Source organism: Piliocolobus tephrosceles, chromosome 5 (assembly GCF_002776525.5).
Source record: "Piliocolobus tephrosceles isolate RC106 chromosome 5, ASM277652v3, whole genome shotgun sequence".
In the NCBI taxonomy this organism is placed as follows: Eukaryota; Metazoa; Chordata; class Mammalia; order Primates; family Cercopithecidae; genus Piliocolobus; species Piliocolobus tephrosceles.
The window spans coordinates 127532341-127548388 of record NC_045438.1 but is presented as its reverse complement, the minus strand read 5'-3'; the positions used below and the strand labels follow the sequence as shown (position 1 = coordinate 127548388).

The window sequence follows — 16048 nt, the reverse complement described above, 5'->3', positions numbered from 1 at the left end:
GGCAGCCAGGCCTTGACAGGGGCCACCAGCTACAGGGTCTGTCTCTGGGCCTGGTCACCTCAGCCCTGCTGCGTTGTTCTGCCGCCTTTCGCTGAACTTCTCCCCGTGTCTGCTGCTTTACTCCTTCCAGCCCATCATACTGCTTCTCTGTTGTGGGGGGGAAGCTCTCAGCATGGCCAAGCATAAAGCTGGCAAATAAAACTGGGGTCATCCCTCTTTCTTTCTCTCTATGCACTTCCTATAAGTGGTCAGGGCCCTGGGAGGCATGACCAGACTCCTGAGTCCTTCTGGTTTCAGCCATGGTGGGTCGATGATGAGTTTTGACCCTGGGACATTTTGTAGAGGGCAGATTTTAATCCCAGGAATTATAAGATGTTCCCTAGAAATGGTGGGGCCAGGATAGCAGGGAGGAAAGAGAGTGCTTGTCAGGGATATTTAGAGGGGAAGGCAGGCAGGAGTGGATCAGTTATGGGAGCTCGGGATCATCTCAACCAGTGCTTGTTGGATGAATACATGAGTGGATGAAAGAGGAGAAATGAAAAACCCTGTCATTTCAACATGTCTGTAAAACGTGTAGAGGAAGAAAATGGTCAAAGTGAGAGCTATCTAGCAACAAAATCAAGTGGTACTGGGTTACTACACAGTTTGTAAAATAAATTTCTAGTCCATGCTGATGTAAGTAAATGGCTGAATAAAGAACTGGGAGAGAATAGACAAATATCCCATGCATAAGGATTCTGCCATGTTCAGAATGTTGGTGTTCCCCCTCTTCGTATGTTCAAACTTAATTTCCATGTAATAGCAGTAAGAGGTGGGACCTTGTGGGAAATTCTTAAGTCATGAGGGCGTCACCCTCAAGAGTGCAATTAATGTCCTTATACCAGAGATTGCAGGAAGCAGATTTGCCCTGTCTGCCATGTGAGGACAGTGTTCATACCTTCAGCCAACTGAGGATATGCAAGAAAGTGCCACCTTGGAAGCAGAGAGCAGCCCTCAACAGACACCAAATCCACTGACATGTTGATCTTTGACTTCCCAGCCCCCAGAACTTTGAGAAAGAGATTTCTATTATGTATAAAGTCCCCAGTCTAAGGCATCTTCTCATAGCAGCCTGAAGGAACTGAGAGAGATTGCAAACAACTCTTACAGGTTCTGCTCTCAAGGGGGAGCGTAAATTCCCACTGCTAAAGCGTGGGCTGTGCAGGTGACTTTCCTCCAGAGGACAGCATGGGGAAGAAGGAGAAGGGAGAAACCTCACACTTACTGTGGCAGCCAGGCAACCAAGATGCAGAACCACAGGGATAACTCTGGTTGTTAGAATGTGTCATTGACTTGATGTGATGACAGGGCAATTAGCTGTGCAGACTCCTTCCCCAAAGCCACTAGCCCCAGGAGAAAAACATCAAACAAATTCCACATGAGGGACATTCTACAAAATACCTGAGCAGCATTCCTCTAAACTGTCAAGGTCATCAAAACTAAGAAATAATTCTCAGAATCTGCCACAGATAAGAGGAGCCTAAGCAGACATGAAGACTAAAAGCAATGTGGTGTCCTAGGTGGGATCCTGGAGCACAGAAAGTACATGAGGTAAAAGCCAGGGAAATCTGAATGAAGTAAGGACTTCAATTAATAAAATCTACCACAGAAACAGAGTAGAATAGCATTAGCAGAGGCTGGGGATTGGACAGACTGGGTAGGTATTTTTGAAGAAACACAATTTAAGTTAGACAGAAAAAATAAGTTAAAGAGATCTATGGTATAGATCTATAATTCATAACTATGAATTATACACTTGAAAATGACAAAGAGAATAGATTTTTAAAAAAACATGAAATAGAAACTAACTTTATTTCTCTGGAAGAAGCAGGTACCAAATACTGGGGCAGCAACTTTGCTGATGGAGGCTGATGGGTAAACATGGAACTGCACAGGGAAAGAGTTGGGTCTAAGTGGAGACACTAATGTCCCTCCAGCGAGGCTGCCCCTTTGTCTCCTTCCAGCCCTGGAGCCTTAGGTCCTGTTCCCTGCCGGAGAATGGTCTGGCACCCTTTCTCTGCTTCCTGAGCCACCTCAGGCTATTTCCAGGCACAAGATCCCAAGACCAGACAAGTTCCATATGAGTTCGTGGTGTGGCCACAAGTCACATTGTGCCTGACACCCCAACTGCCTTCCAGGTGGAGAAGTTGATCTTGGGCCCTTAGATGAAGATCCTAAGAAGGCAGAGGAAGTTTTGCCTCCCTGACAGTGCCCATCATCCATCCAAATGACCTGCACTGGCAGGCCGAAGACAAGACCCTTGTGGAGGAGACTCGGGGTAAAGGGCAATGGGACTGAGGCACTAAAAACATAGAAACTGTTTCCTTGAGAATAAATATTTAAAATGTGTTTTTTTCTCTTTCATTCAAAAAAACTGCTTTAAATAAATGGAAACTATCAGCCAAAATACTTAGGTGTCAAAGCATATTGTACTATAAGATGTTTAATCTGTATCAATAAGAAGCTAAATTTGTAATGAGGAACTGAACACTTTGTTAGCTGACCAGTTTTACTGAAGCAAAAGTCTATGAAGAAGCATCATCCTACATAATTTTCTGTGATAGTGGAAATGTTCTCTCTCCCTGTCAATCATCGAAGCCAGTAGCCATGTGTGATTGTTGAGCACATGTCATGTGGCAAGTGTGACTGAGGGACTGAATGTTTCTTATTCAACTCTGATTAATTTACTCTTTACTTTTTACTTTTTTTTGTAATTAAGACATGATTATTGTACATATTTATGGAGTACGTAGTGATGTTTTGATACATACAGTGTAGCGTGATCAGATCAGGTTAATTAGCACATTCTTCATCTCAAACATTTATCATTTCTTTGTGTTAAGAACATTCAATATTTTCTCTCTAGCTATTTTAAAATATATATGATTGTAACTATAGTCATTCAACAGTGGTATAGAACACTAGACCTTATTCTTCCTCTCTAGATGTAATTTTGTATCCTTTAACAAATCTCTGCCTAACCCCCTTACCCTTTTCCTCACCATTCTCAGCCTCTGGTAACCTCTATTCTAGTCTTTACTCCAAGAAATCAGCATTTTTAGCTTTCACATGTGAGTGACAACATGCTGCACTTTACTTTCTGTTCCTCCCTATTTCATTTAACATAATACCTTCCAGGCTCATCCATATTACTGCAAATGACGGATTTTATTCTTTTATGGCTGAATAGTATTTCATTGCACATTTATGCCACATTTTGTTTATCCATTCGTTTTTCATTTGGGTTAATTCCCTATCTTGGCTATTGTGACTAGTCCTGCAATAAACGTGGTGGTGTAGATATTGCTGATTTCCCTTCCTTTGAGTACATACTCAGTAGTGGGATTGCTAGATCATATGGTAGTTCCATTTGTAGATTTTTGTGTTACTTCCATACTGTTATCCACAGAGTCTGTACTAGTATACATTCCAATCAACAGTGTATAAAGAGTTTCTTTCCTCCACATTCTTGTTAGCATTTGTTATTTTTTAAATTTTTTTTATTTGTTTTTTTTTTTTTTTGATAATAGCCATTCTAACCTGACAGAGAAGATATCATATTATGGTTATGATTTGCATTTCCCTAATGATTAGTGATGTCAAGTCATTTTTTGTTTATTTATCTACCATCTATATGTCTTCTTTTAAGAAATGTCTGTTCAGAGTGGCAAGTTGGATAAAGAAGCAAGACCCACTGTATGCTGTCTTTAAGAGACCCATCTCACATGCAGTGATACCCATAGGCTCAAAGTAAAGGGATGGAGAAAAATCTACGAAGCAAATGGAAAACAAAAAAAGCAGTGGTTGCTATTCTAATTTCAGACAAAAGAGACTTTAAACCAACAACAATCAAAAACGACAAAAATGGCCATTACCTAATGGTAAAGGGTTCAGTTCCAGAAGAAGACCTAACCACCCTAAATATGTATGTGGCCAACACAGGAGCACCCAGATTCTTAAGAGAAGTTCTTAGAGACCTATAAGCAGATTTAGATAACCACACAGTAATAGTGGGAGACTTAAACACCCTACTGACAGTATTAGACAGATTATTGAGGCAGAAAACTAACAAAGATATTTGAGACCTGAATTTAACATTTGATCAAATGGACCTAACAGATATATACAGAACTCTCTACCCCAAAACAACACAGTATACATTCTTCTCATCTGCCCATGGTGCATACTCTAAAACTGACCACACAATTGAACTTAAAACAATTATCAGCAAATTCAAAAAAACTGAAATTATACCAACTACACTCTCAGACCACAGGGCAATAAAAATAGAAATCAGTACTAATAACATCACTCAAAACCATACAATTTCATGGAAATTCAACAACCTGCTCTTGAATGACTTTTGGGTAATCAATGAAATTGATGCAGAAATCAGGGAAGTCTTTAAATCTAATGATAACAAAGATATACCAGAATTGCTGATATGTTAAACCAGCTAAAGCGTTGTTAAGAAAGAAGTTTATAGTGCTAAACACCAACATCAAAAAGTTAGAAGGATCTCAAATTAACAACCTAACATCACACCTAGAGACACTAGAAAAATAAAAGCAAACCATCCCCAAAGATAGCAGAAGACAAGAAATAACCAAAATCAGAGCTGAACTGAAGGAAATTGAGATGCAAAAGACCATACAAAAGATGAACAAATCTGTCATTTGCAGTAGTATGGATGAGCTTGGAAGGCATTATGTTAAATGAAATAGGAACAGAAAGTAAAATGCAGCATGTTGTCACATGTGAAAGCTAAAAATGCTGATTTCTTGGAGTAAAGAGTAGAATAGAGGTTACTAGAGGCTGAAAATGGTGATGAAAAGGGTAAGGAGGTTAGGCAGAGATTTGTTAAAGGATACAAGAAGTTGGTTTTTTGAAACAATAATTAAGATTGGTAGACCACTAGCTAGACTAATAAAGAAAAAAGAGAGACAATCTAAGTAAACAGAATCAGAAATGACAAAGGGGACATTACCACTGATCCCACAGAAATACAAAAACCCTCAGAGACTACTATGAACACCTCTGTGTGCACAAACTAGCAAAGCTAGAAGAAATTGATAAATTCCTCAAAACATACTACCTCCCAAGATTGAAACAGGAAGAAATTGAATTCCTGAACAGACCAATAATGAGTTCTAAAATTGAATCAGTAATAAAATACCTATCAGGTGAATCACCTGAGCTCAGGAGTTCAAGACCAGCCTGGGTAACATGAGGAAACCCTGTCTTTACCAAAAACACCCTTGGGATGTAAGATTGGCTTAATATGCAAATCAATAAATACAATTCATCACATAAACAAAACTAACAACAGAAACTACATGATTATCTCAATAGATGCAGAAGAGGCTTTCAATAAAATTCAACATTCTTTTCATGTTAAAAACCCTAAACAAACTAGACATTGAAGGGACATACATCAAAATAAAAAGAGTCGTCTCTGACAAACCCATAGCCAGCATCATACTGAAGGGGCAAAAGCTGGAAGCATTCCCCTTCAGAACAAGAAAAATAGAAAGATGCCCACTCTCACCACTCCTATTCAACATAGTACTGGAAGTCCTAGTCAGAGCAATCAGGCAAGAGAAAGAAATAAAAGGCATTCAAATAGGAAAAAAGGGAGTCAAACTATCTCTATTTGCAAATGTTATTATTCTATACCTTTAAAAAGCCATATTCTCTGCCCAAAAGCCCCTAGATCTGACAAACAACTTCAGCAAAATTTCAAGATACAAAATCAATGTACAAAAATCAGTAGCATTTCTATACACCAACAATGCCCAAGCTGAGAGCCAAATCAAGAACATAAATCCACTCACAATAGCCACAAAGAGAATAAAATACCTAGGAACACAGCTAACCAGTGAGGTGAAAAATCTCTGAGAAAGAAAAGAATTACAAAGCACTTCACAAAGAAATCAGAGATGACACAAATAATTGGAAAAATATTTCATTCTCAGGGATAGGAAGAATCAATATTGTTAAAATGGCCATGCTGCCCAAAGAAATGTACAAATTCAATGCTATTCCTATCAAACTGCCAATGATATTCTTCACAGGATTAGAAAAAAAAAAAAAACTCTAAAATTCATATGGAACCAATGCAGAGCCTAAACAACCAAGGCAATTCTAGACAAAAAGAACAAAGCTGGAGACATCACATTACCCAACTTCGAACTATACTATAAGGCTACAGTTACCAAAGCAGCATGGTATTGGTACAAAAACAGACATGTAGACCAATGGAGCAGAATAGAGTGCTCAGAAATAAAACTGCACACACATAACCATCTGATCTTCAACAAAGTTGACAAAAACATGCAATGTAGAAAGGACTCCCTATCCAGTAAACAGTGCTGGGTAACTGGCTAGCCATATGCAGGAGATCAACACTGGACACCTTCCTTACGTCATATACAAGAATCAACTCAAGAGGGATGGGAGACTTAAATGTAAAACCTAAAGCTATAAAAACCTTGGCAGATAATCTAGGTAATACCATGCTGGACATAGGCCAGAGCAAAGATTTCATGACAAAGACACTGAAAGCAATTGAGACAAAAACAAAAATGATACCTAATTAAACTAAACAGTTTCTATACAGCAAAAGAAACTATCAACAGATTAAATAGACAACCTACAGAATGGGAGATAATATTTGCCAACGAATGTAACCAACAAAGGTCTAATGTCCAGAATCTATAAGGAGCTTAACAAATTAACAAAAAACAACCTCCTTAAAAAGTGGGCAAAGGACATGAATAGACACTTCTCAAAAGAAGACATACATGTGGCTAACAAGCATATGACAAAAAATGCTCAACATCACTAATCATTAGAGAAATGCAAATCAAAACCACAATTAAATGCTATCTCCCACCAGTAAAAATGGCTATTATTAAAAAGTCAAAAAATCACAAACGCTGGCGACATTGTAGAGAAAAGGGAATGTGTATACACTGCTGGTGGGAATGTAAGTTATTGCAACCATTGCAGAAAGCAATTTGATGATTTCTCAAAGAACTTAGAACTACCATATGACCCAGAAATCCCATTACTGGATATGTACCCAAAAGAATATAAATTGTTCTACCACGTGCACGACACATGCATGACATGTATGTTCATTACAGCACTATTCACAATAGAAAAGACATGGACTCAACCTGAATGTTCATCAATGGTAGAATGGATAAAGAAAATCTGGTACATAGACACCATGGAATGCCACACAGCCATGCAAAAGAAAGAGATCATGTCCTTTACAGCAACATGGATGAATCTGGAGCCCATTATCTTAAGTGAACTAATGGATAAACAAAAACCAAATACCACGTGTTCTCACCTACAAGTGGGAGTTAAACGTTGAATACACATGAACACAAAGAAAAGACCCACAGACAGTGGGGCCTACTTGAGGATGGAGGGTGGGTGGAAGGTGAAGAGTGAAAATCTACCTATTGGGTACTATGCTTATTATCTGGATGACAAAATAATCCATATACCAAACCCCTATGACACACAATTTACCTAACTAAAAACCCTGCACATGAACACCTGAAACTAAAAGGTTTTTTTTTAAGGAAACCAAATAATGATGAAAAATAAAACATAATCCACCAATCTTCATAGTTCAGCTGTGACAAACACTTGTAAAAATACTAGTAAAAGGGATTGCTGGATCAAATGGTATTTCTGGTTCTAGATCCTTGAGGAATTGCCACACTGTCTTCCACAATGGTTGAACTAATTTACACTCCCACCAACAGTGTAAAAGTGTTCCTATTTCTCCACATCCTGTGGTTTCCTGACTTTTTAATGATCGCCATTCTGACTGGCATGAGATGATATCTCATTGTGGTTTTGAATTGCATTTCTCTAATGACCAATGATGATGAGCTTTTTTCATATGTTTGTCGGCTACATACATGTAGGATTATAAATCATTCTACTGTAAAGACACATGTATACATATGTTTATTGCAGCACTGTTTGCAATAGCAAAGACTTGGAACCAACCCAAATGTCCATCAATGATAGACTGGATAAAGAAAATGTGGCACATACACACCATGGAATACTATGCAGCCATAAAAAAGGATGAGTTCATGTTCTTTGCAGGGACATGGATGAAGCTGGAAACCACAATTCTCAGCAAAGTAACACAGGAACAGAATACCAAACACCACATGTTCTCATTCATAAGTGGGAGTTGAACAATGAGAACACATGGACACAGGGAGGGGAACATCACACACTGGGGCCTGTCAGGGGTTGGGGGGGCTGGGGAGGGATAGCATTAGGAGAAATACCTAATGTAGATGACGGGTTGATGGGTGCAGTAAATCACCGTGGCACGTGTATACCTATGTAACAAATCTGCAAGTTCTGCACATGTATCCCAGAACTTAAAGTGTAATAATAATAAGAAGAATATAAAGAGATAACGGCCCCCCAAAATACTAGTGAAAGGTTGTAAATGATGAATATGGATTTAACCAAAAGCTATGATATACATCAGGAGGGTGGAGACTTGGGTAGTTTATGCAGCTAAATCTTCCTTTCAGACAAGACATCAACAATAATAAAAATCTGACATTTTGCTATATATACATATATATGTATATTTCATATATTTATACATATATACATATATATGTGTATATATATGAAATGCTGCACAGATCATTTCCACATTTTTAAACTGGATTTTTTGGGGTTTTTGCTGTTGCGATTTTTGAGCTCCCTGTATATTCTGGATATTATTCCCCTGTCCAATGAGTAGTTTGCAAATATTTTCTTTCATTCTGTAGGCTGTCTTTCCACTTCGTTGCTTGTTTCCTTTGCTGTGCAGAAGTTTTGTATTTTGTTCTGATCCCCTTTGTTTATTTTTGCTTTTCATGCAGTGGTTTTGAAGTCTTATCATACAATCTTTTTTTACAAATCATTATCTTGAAGAGTTTCTTCTTTTTTTCTAGCAGTTGTATAGTTTCAGGACTTACACTTTGGTCTTTAATCCATTTGAATTGATTTTTGGACAGGGTGAGAGATGGAAATCTAGATTTATTCTTCTGCATGTTAATATCCAGTTTTGCCAGGACCATTTATTGAAGAGATTGCCCTTCCCCTAAAACAAGTTCATGATGCTGTTCTTAAAAATCAGTTGGCTGTATATACATGTATTAATTTATTGGTTCTCTATTCTGTTCCATTAGTCTATATGTCCGCGTTTATGTCAGTGCCATGCTCTTTTGGTCACTATAGTTTTGTAGTATATTTTGAAATCTGAAAATTCAGCTTTATTGATTTGCTCAAAATAGCTTTTGCTAATTTGGGTTCTTTTATGGTTCCACATGAATTTTTAGGTTATTTTTCTATTTCTATGTAGCATGATCATTTTAACAATATTAATTCATCCAGTTCACAAACATGGGATGTTTTCCCATTATTTTGTATCTTTTTCAATTCTTTTCCTCAGTATTTTATAGTTTTCCTTGTAAAGTTTTTTCTCCTACTTGGTTAAATTATTCTTGGTATTTTTTGTCACTACTTTAAATGATATTGCTTTTTAAATTTTATTTTAGCTACTTTATTGTTCTTGTATAGGAACACTACTGACTTTTGTATATTGATTTTATATCCTGCAACTTTAGTGAATTTAATTATCAGCTCTAAGAGTTTTTTGGCAGAATCTTAAGCTTTTTCGGAATATGAAATCATGTCATGTGCATACAGGGACAATTTGATTTCCTTCTTTCCAATTTGGATGCCCTTTATTTCTTTCTGTTGCCTAATTGCTCTGCCTAAGACTTCTAGTGCTATGTTGAATTAGAATGGTGAGAATGGGCATCCTTGTCTTGTTTCAAATCTTAGAGGAAAGGCTTTTAGCTTTTTCCTGTTTAATATGATGTTAACTGAAGGTTATATTATAGGGCCTTATTGTGTTGAGGCGCTTTCCTTCTATACCTGATTTATTGAGACTTTTCATCATGATGGCTTGTTGTATTTATCAAATGCTTTTCCTGCATCTGTTGAGATGTTCATATGGTTTCTATCCTTCATTTTGTTGATCTGATGTATCACATTTATTGGTTTGCATATATTGAGCCATCCTTGCATCCCTGGAATGAATCCCACTTGATCATGGTGTATAATCTTTTTGATTTCCTGTTGGATTTGGATCCCTAGTATTTTGCTGAGGATTTTTGCATATGAACTCATCAGGAATATTGGCCTATAGTTTTCCTTTATAGGTATGTCCTTATCTGATTTTGATATCAGGGTTATGCTGGCCTCACAGAAATAGTTTGTAAGAATTATTTCTCCCTCAATATTTTGGAGTAGTTCGAGGAGAATTGGTATTAGGTTTTCTTTAAACTTCAACATAATTTAGCAGTGAAGTCATCTGGGCTTTCCTTTGTTCAGATTTTTTTTTATTACTGATTCAATTTTGTTACTCGTTATTTGTCTATTCATGTTTCCTACTTCTTGGTTCAATTCTGATAGGATGTGTGTGTCCAGAAATTTATCTGTTTCTTCTGGGTTTTTTAATTTATTAGAGCATAGTTGCCAATAATAGTCTCTAATGATCCTTTGTCTTTCTTTTATATATGTCGCAGAAGGAGAAAAATTGTTCCAGACACCTTGGAGGTCTGTCTCCCGCTCAGATTAAGTCACCCAGGTGGAACAGATGGCATGGAAAGTTCAGAGTGTGCTGTCCCATCATTCTCAAGCAGTAGCTGGGTGTCTAGTAGGGACATAGGCTTAGGTAAGGCCCTGAAGAGCTTTTATCTCTTCCAGAACATGGCACTTCCTGAATAGAGTCAACCCTAAAAGACACTCTGGATTCAACGTAACTTGTGTCTGAATGAGGATCGCTGCACAGAGGACAGAAGAAAGCAGAGTATTACTTTGGGATTAGCTGAGGCCCTAGGCTCATGCCTCTCTTGTGGATTCCAGAGAACCCGGCTTGGACCACATCAGGGACTATCTCCCACTCCAAGCAGGCCCAGGGGGTCCTGAACCTGAGCAGGCAGAATGACCTTCCCTTCAATTTCTATTCCCATGCCCTAACACAGGCGTTAGATGTACCCACTTCAAGCCAGCAAAAGTCCCATTCATCAACCCCAGAGGAAAGGAGCTGGGGCTTGGGGCACTATGATCATACAAGCTTCTTATACCCCTTAGACAAGGTATCTCCCTGTCTGCAGGGACCACAACATCTTTCCAAGTTGTGACCCTATCTCAAGCCTCCCCCCAGGCTTGAGATAAGATGCAGGAATCCAACCCTCTCCTCCCCCAGGGTCACAGCACAACCACCAACTATCTCCAAAAGTCCTCCCCCAGTCTTCACACTCCTCACAACTTTCTACCCTTGATGTGTGTGAGGGATTCATTCCTCAAAGAAGGTTTCAATACCTTTGGCATGTGCTCCACACTGGCCTCCCACCTCACTCTGACAGATAGCATATATTTTCTTGGGACTTGCATTAGTTAAGATTTAGTTGCAAACTACAAAATCCAAGCTATGGATTTTAAGTAGAAAGGGATTTTAAAAATCAAACATGAAATGCTTTACAGAATCAGATCCTATGTAACTTCTGGGCATGACTCTTAAAGCCACAGGATGGGCTACTAAAGGACCGCTGCCTTTGCCACAGTCAACACCCTTTCCAAATCAGGCAACTTTCCAAATCTGGAAGCTGCCAGCACAGCCCTGGCTGCAGAACCCCTCCATCTCACCCATAGTCTACCAGTACAATGGATGCCTCTCTTCCCATTCAGCTCACTTCCACATTTAAGTCTCATACAAATACATTGAATGGGTAGGACCTAAAATATATCTGGAACCCTAGCTGCAAAGGAATCAGAAATGATCTTGTAGACCTTTTACTATAGAAAGACCCATGAGAAAGAGGTGGCAGCCACTCATAGAGGCTCACACCTGTAATTCTAGCACTCTGGGAGGCTAAGCTGGGTGGATCTCTTGAGTCCAGGAGTTCAAGACAAGCCTGGCCAACATGGTGAAACCATGTCTCTATGAAAAGCAATAAATAATAATAACCAAGTGCATTGGTGTGTGCCCATAGTCCCAGCTACTCAGGAGGCTGAGGTGGGAGGATCACCTGAGCCCTGGGAGGTCAAGGCTGCAGAGCCATGATCACACCACTGTACTCTAACCTGAGCAAAAGTATAAAACTCCATCTCAAAAAAAGAAAGAGAGAGAAAGAAGAAAGAAAAAAGAAAAGGAAAGGAAAGAAAGAAAGAAAAGGAAAAGAAAGAAAAGGAAGGAAAGAAAGAGAAAGGAAAGAAAGAGGAGAGAAAGAAAGAAAGAGAAAGGAAAGAAAGAAAGAAAAAGGAAAGAAAGAAAGAGAAAGGAGGAAAGAGAAAGAAGAAGGAAAGGAAGGAAAATGAACAGAAGGAAAGGAAGGGAAGAAAGAAAGAGGTGGCAATGAATGTATGGTGAGTTCACAGTGTCTACCTGAATACTGTCAGCCAAAACTGATATCACAATAGTTAAAATTTAAAAGTTTTGTTGTTTCTTTTGCTGTCAGTGAAAGTCAAATATGATTAAGTGAAAATAAACATATAGTATTTGCTTTGTTATGTCAAATAAACGCTATTTGTCAAAACATAGTATTTGCCTTGTTACACCAAATAAACCCTATTCTGTAGTATAAACGTTATAGTAACACATTTTCATTTACAGCAATCAGTACATCAGACACTATGTGCGACATATCACACTGAAGGCATCAAATGATACAGATGCAGAGAATAAATCCTATTTTCCTCTTCCGGAATTTATCATACTTTTCTTAGAAACTTCAGTGTATTTAAGAAAATGACTCTTACTACCATCAATCTTCTTTATCTATTCCTGAGAAATCTTCATTGTTACAAATAGTTCAGTAATGCTTGGAAAATTCAGCCTAAACAGCAGTCACATAAGTGAACACAGGTCCATTTTAGCATCCTGTAAACTGAGAGTTTTCAAAACCTTGTAAAATCCGAAAAGATTACTTTGGGAACCAAAGGCAGGCTTTTCTGGGTAGAGGATGCTCTTCAAGGACCAGAGTCCTCTTTGGTGCTTGAAGGGAATCAGTCATTTGCTTCCACCTCTTTTGCCTGCATAGTTGTTAGAGACCCTCACCAGCGCATGCCTGCCCACTTACTGAGTTCATCTCAGTTAGAGTGAAACGTGCTTGCCTGTCTCCTGACTCAGTCATTTCCCCCGCTTGAATTTGCAGGGAAAAAGCATGACATTTGGCATCAGAAGGCCGGATGTGGAATCCCATCCTCCCCACCACTACACACTGGACACTTTCAAACAAGTCAGCTCCTCTCCCAGGCTGGAACTCAATCCTTGCATTCATGTTATAAAGGAAAACCTACCCCCTGAAAGATGGCAAGGTCAACTGTAAACAAAGAAAAATGCAAACATGCTGTGTTTCTGTTTTAGCTTTAGGTTTTTTTGTTTTTTCCCACAAAAGATTTTAGTGTAACAAAACTGAGTTGACAGACTCCTTATTTCACAGCCCACAGTCATCAAAGGAAACACTTTACCACTCATTTGGTTTCATGTGTTTTTTTAAGTGTATTTTTATGTATAGAGATGGAGTCTTGCTATGTTACCCAGGCTGGTCTTGAACTCCTGGGCTCAAGTGATCCTCCCTCCTTGGCCTCCTAAAGTGCTGAGATTATAGGCATCGGCTACACACCTGGCCTAATGCGTTTTTTTTAATCTTTCCCACTTTCATCCTGAACTCCCCTCCCTACCCTTCCCTCATAAGCATCTTCTTCATTATATTTAATATACATCTTTTCAATCAATTTTCCATATGCTTACTTGCATGTATGCATACCTTTGAAAATATATAGAATTGATTTTGTGTGCTTTTTTTTTTTTTTTTACACATTTTACTCTGTTGTAGGGAAAATCTGCAATTAAATTGAAACCTCTGCATTGTTTATTGCATTCTCTTCCCTAAGTTATGTGAATGTGATTCTACGAGAGCAATCTTAACAACTCTCACAACTGTGGATTATGGATAGACAAGCAAATTCTTTCCTATCTTCCTTCCCTGGCTGTTGGGGAAAAGAACCCAAACTGGTGCTTCTCCACATGCAATTTATTTCAGCATTCCTTTACTCCACATACATTTGTGAATCTTGACAGCTTTTTTTTAACCAGTTATAACCTCTGAATGAGTATGAGTTATGGATTATACATTGAATAAAATTTTAAGATGTGTTTATTTTGTCTGTATGAGAGGTATAAGTTAAATCTTTGAAAATTTTAACTCTATAAGTTTTCACAAAATATCATTCTTCCGTGACTATTTTTTGTTGCTACATGTGAATCTAATTCTTTGATTATTTTGCTAGTATGTAAGTTCTCCTACAATGTAAGAACAGTAGTGGATTTTGCTTTTCCATTCCCCTTAGTGATGGACCCGGAAGTTGTTTCAACTCTTTACTATGCCCAAACAAACAACACACACACCTACATGAACAGAAATATAAAAACCATAAATTTGAAATAAATATCTTAATTTATGTTCTTGAAGGGACCGTGTAAGAATTTTCTAGAGTACATGCCCAGTTGGCATAAAGTAAAATAAATGAAAAGAACAGAATAGAAAGTTCAGGGACATACCCACACACTGACAATCACTTGACTGCCACAAAGGGGCCTCTGAGACTTTGTCGGGAAAGGATGGTGTTTCCATCAAATGGTACTAATCAACTGGATACCCACACACACACATACAAATGGGCTTTTACCTCTCTCTCACACCATACACAAAATTAATTCAATTTGAGTCATAAACCTAAATATAAAGGTGAAAACAATATAGCTTCTAAAAGAAAATATAGACAACATGATCTTGGAGTAGGAAAGCATTTCCTAAACAGGACGTAACAAATAGTAAGCATAGTAGAGCGTATGTCAGGAATGGGATATTGGGTGTGGGATATCCATGTGTTTATGCCTCACAGAAGCTCTAGATTGTTCTCCAGAATGCGGAGTCATGTTGCTTTCCCCCCAGCAGGCTCGAGGCTTCCCCCTTTCTCCAATTCTCATCAACACAACAACAGGTCTCATCCACATTCTGTGTGCTTGCCAGTCAGATGAGTTCAAAGTGACAGCTCTATGTTTTTAACTTAGTAATTCTCTGATAACTAACAATGTCAAACATCTATTTATGGGCTTCTCAGGCTTATGGATTTTTACTGCAATGTGTCACCTATTTTTGACCATTTTCTATAGGATTTCCTTGCTTCTGTTTCTTCATTTTTAATGGCCACTTGGTGAGTTTAGATAGTAATTTATGGAAAGTTGCAAATATCTTGTCTTAGTCTGTCTTTTGTCGTTTGTCAAGCTCACACAAGGCAAGACATGGCCAAGGTCAAGGCCTGACAGATTTGTCTGATAAAGACAAAATGAGCCACTATTAGATTCAATGAGTTTACTACTTACATAAACAAGGAAGATTATGTAAGGACGATTAGCCAAAGGTTCCAGCTCCTTGTGTTCCTTGTCTCACAACCCAAAACGGAAAGGGCCAAACAACTGCAATATGGGTTGTGAGATACCCATTGCTAAGGAATCAATTCTAGAGGCAGCTAAGTGGTTTCATAGCCTGCAGCTCTATTCTGAGGGGGCAGGACAGAGTCTCTGAACCCAGGAGAGGATGGGAAATTGTCTTTCAGAGGAGAAAGGGAGATCACTCAGAGATCTTGTCACAGGCCTCCATCTTCTTATGTTCCGGGAGAGCCACAGAACCTTCTACCGTGCCTCAGATTAGCTGTAGTTCAAGTGTCTGCCAGTGGGGCCTAGGTGGCACATGCAAGGTCATCAGGGCAACATCATAGAGCTACTGCCCTAGTTGCTTTTGCCCACAATAGCTTGTGTAGAAAAATAAAATTTTTTGTTGGGAATTGAAACCGTCTATACTCACATTCAGTCTTTTTTTTTTTTTTTTTTTTT

General features: G+C 38.5%; 2 protein-coding genes across 3 annotated transcripts in view; one reads left to right on the top strand and one right to left on the bottom strand.

The window, feature by feature from the left end:
* TREML2 (triggering receptor expressed on myeloid cells like 2) overlaps positions 1 to 16048 on the bottom strand; it is a 100498-nt gene that overhangs the window by 29126 nt on the left and 55324 nt on the right. The window lies entirely within an intron of this gene.
* Positions 1 to 16048, top strand: part of TREML4 (triggering receptor expressed on myeloid cells like 4) — a 50257-nt gene that overhangs the window by 9760 nt on the left and 24449 nt on the right. Inside the window, exon 2 of one of the 2 annotated variants that reach the window (XR_002731734.2) lies at positions 2178 to 2448. The exons of the other annotated variant lie outside the window; for it this stretch is intronic. The gene's annotated coding sequence lies outside the window, so the exon portion shown is untranslated. Of the gene's footprint in view, positions 1 to 2177; positions 2449 to 16048 lie in introns of those variants that run through there. 2 annotated transcript variants of the gene reach the window in all.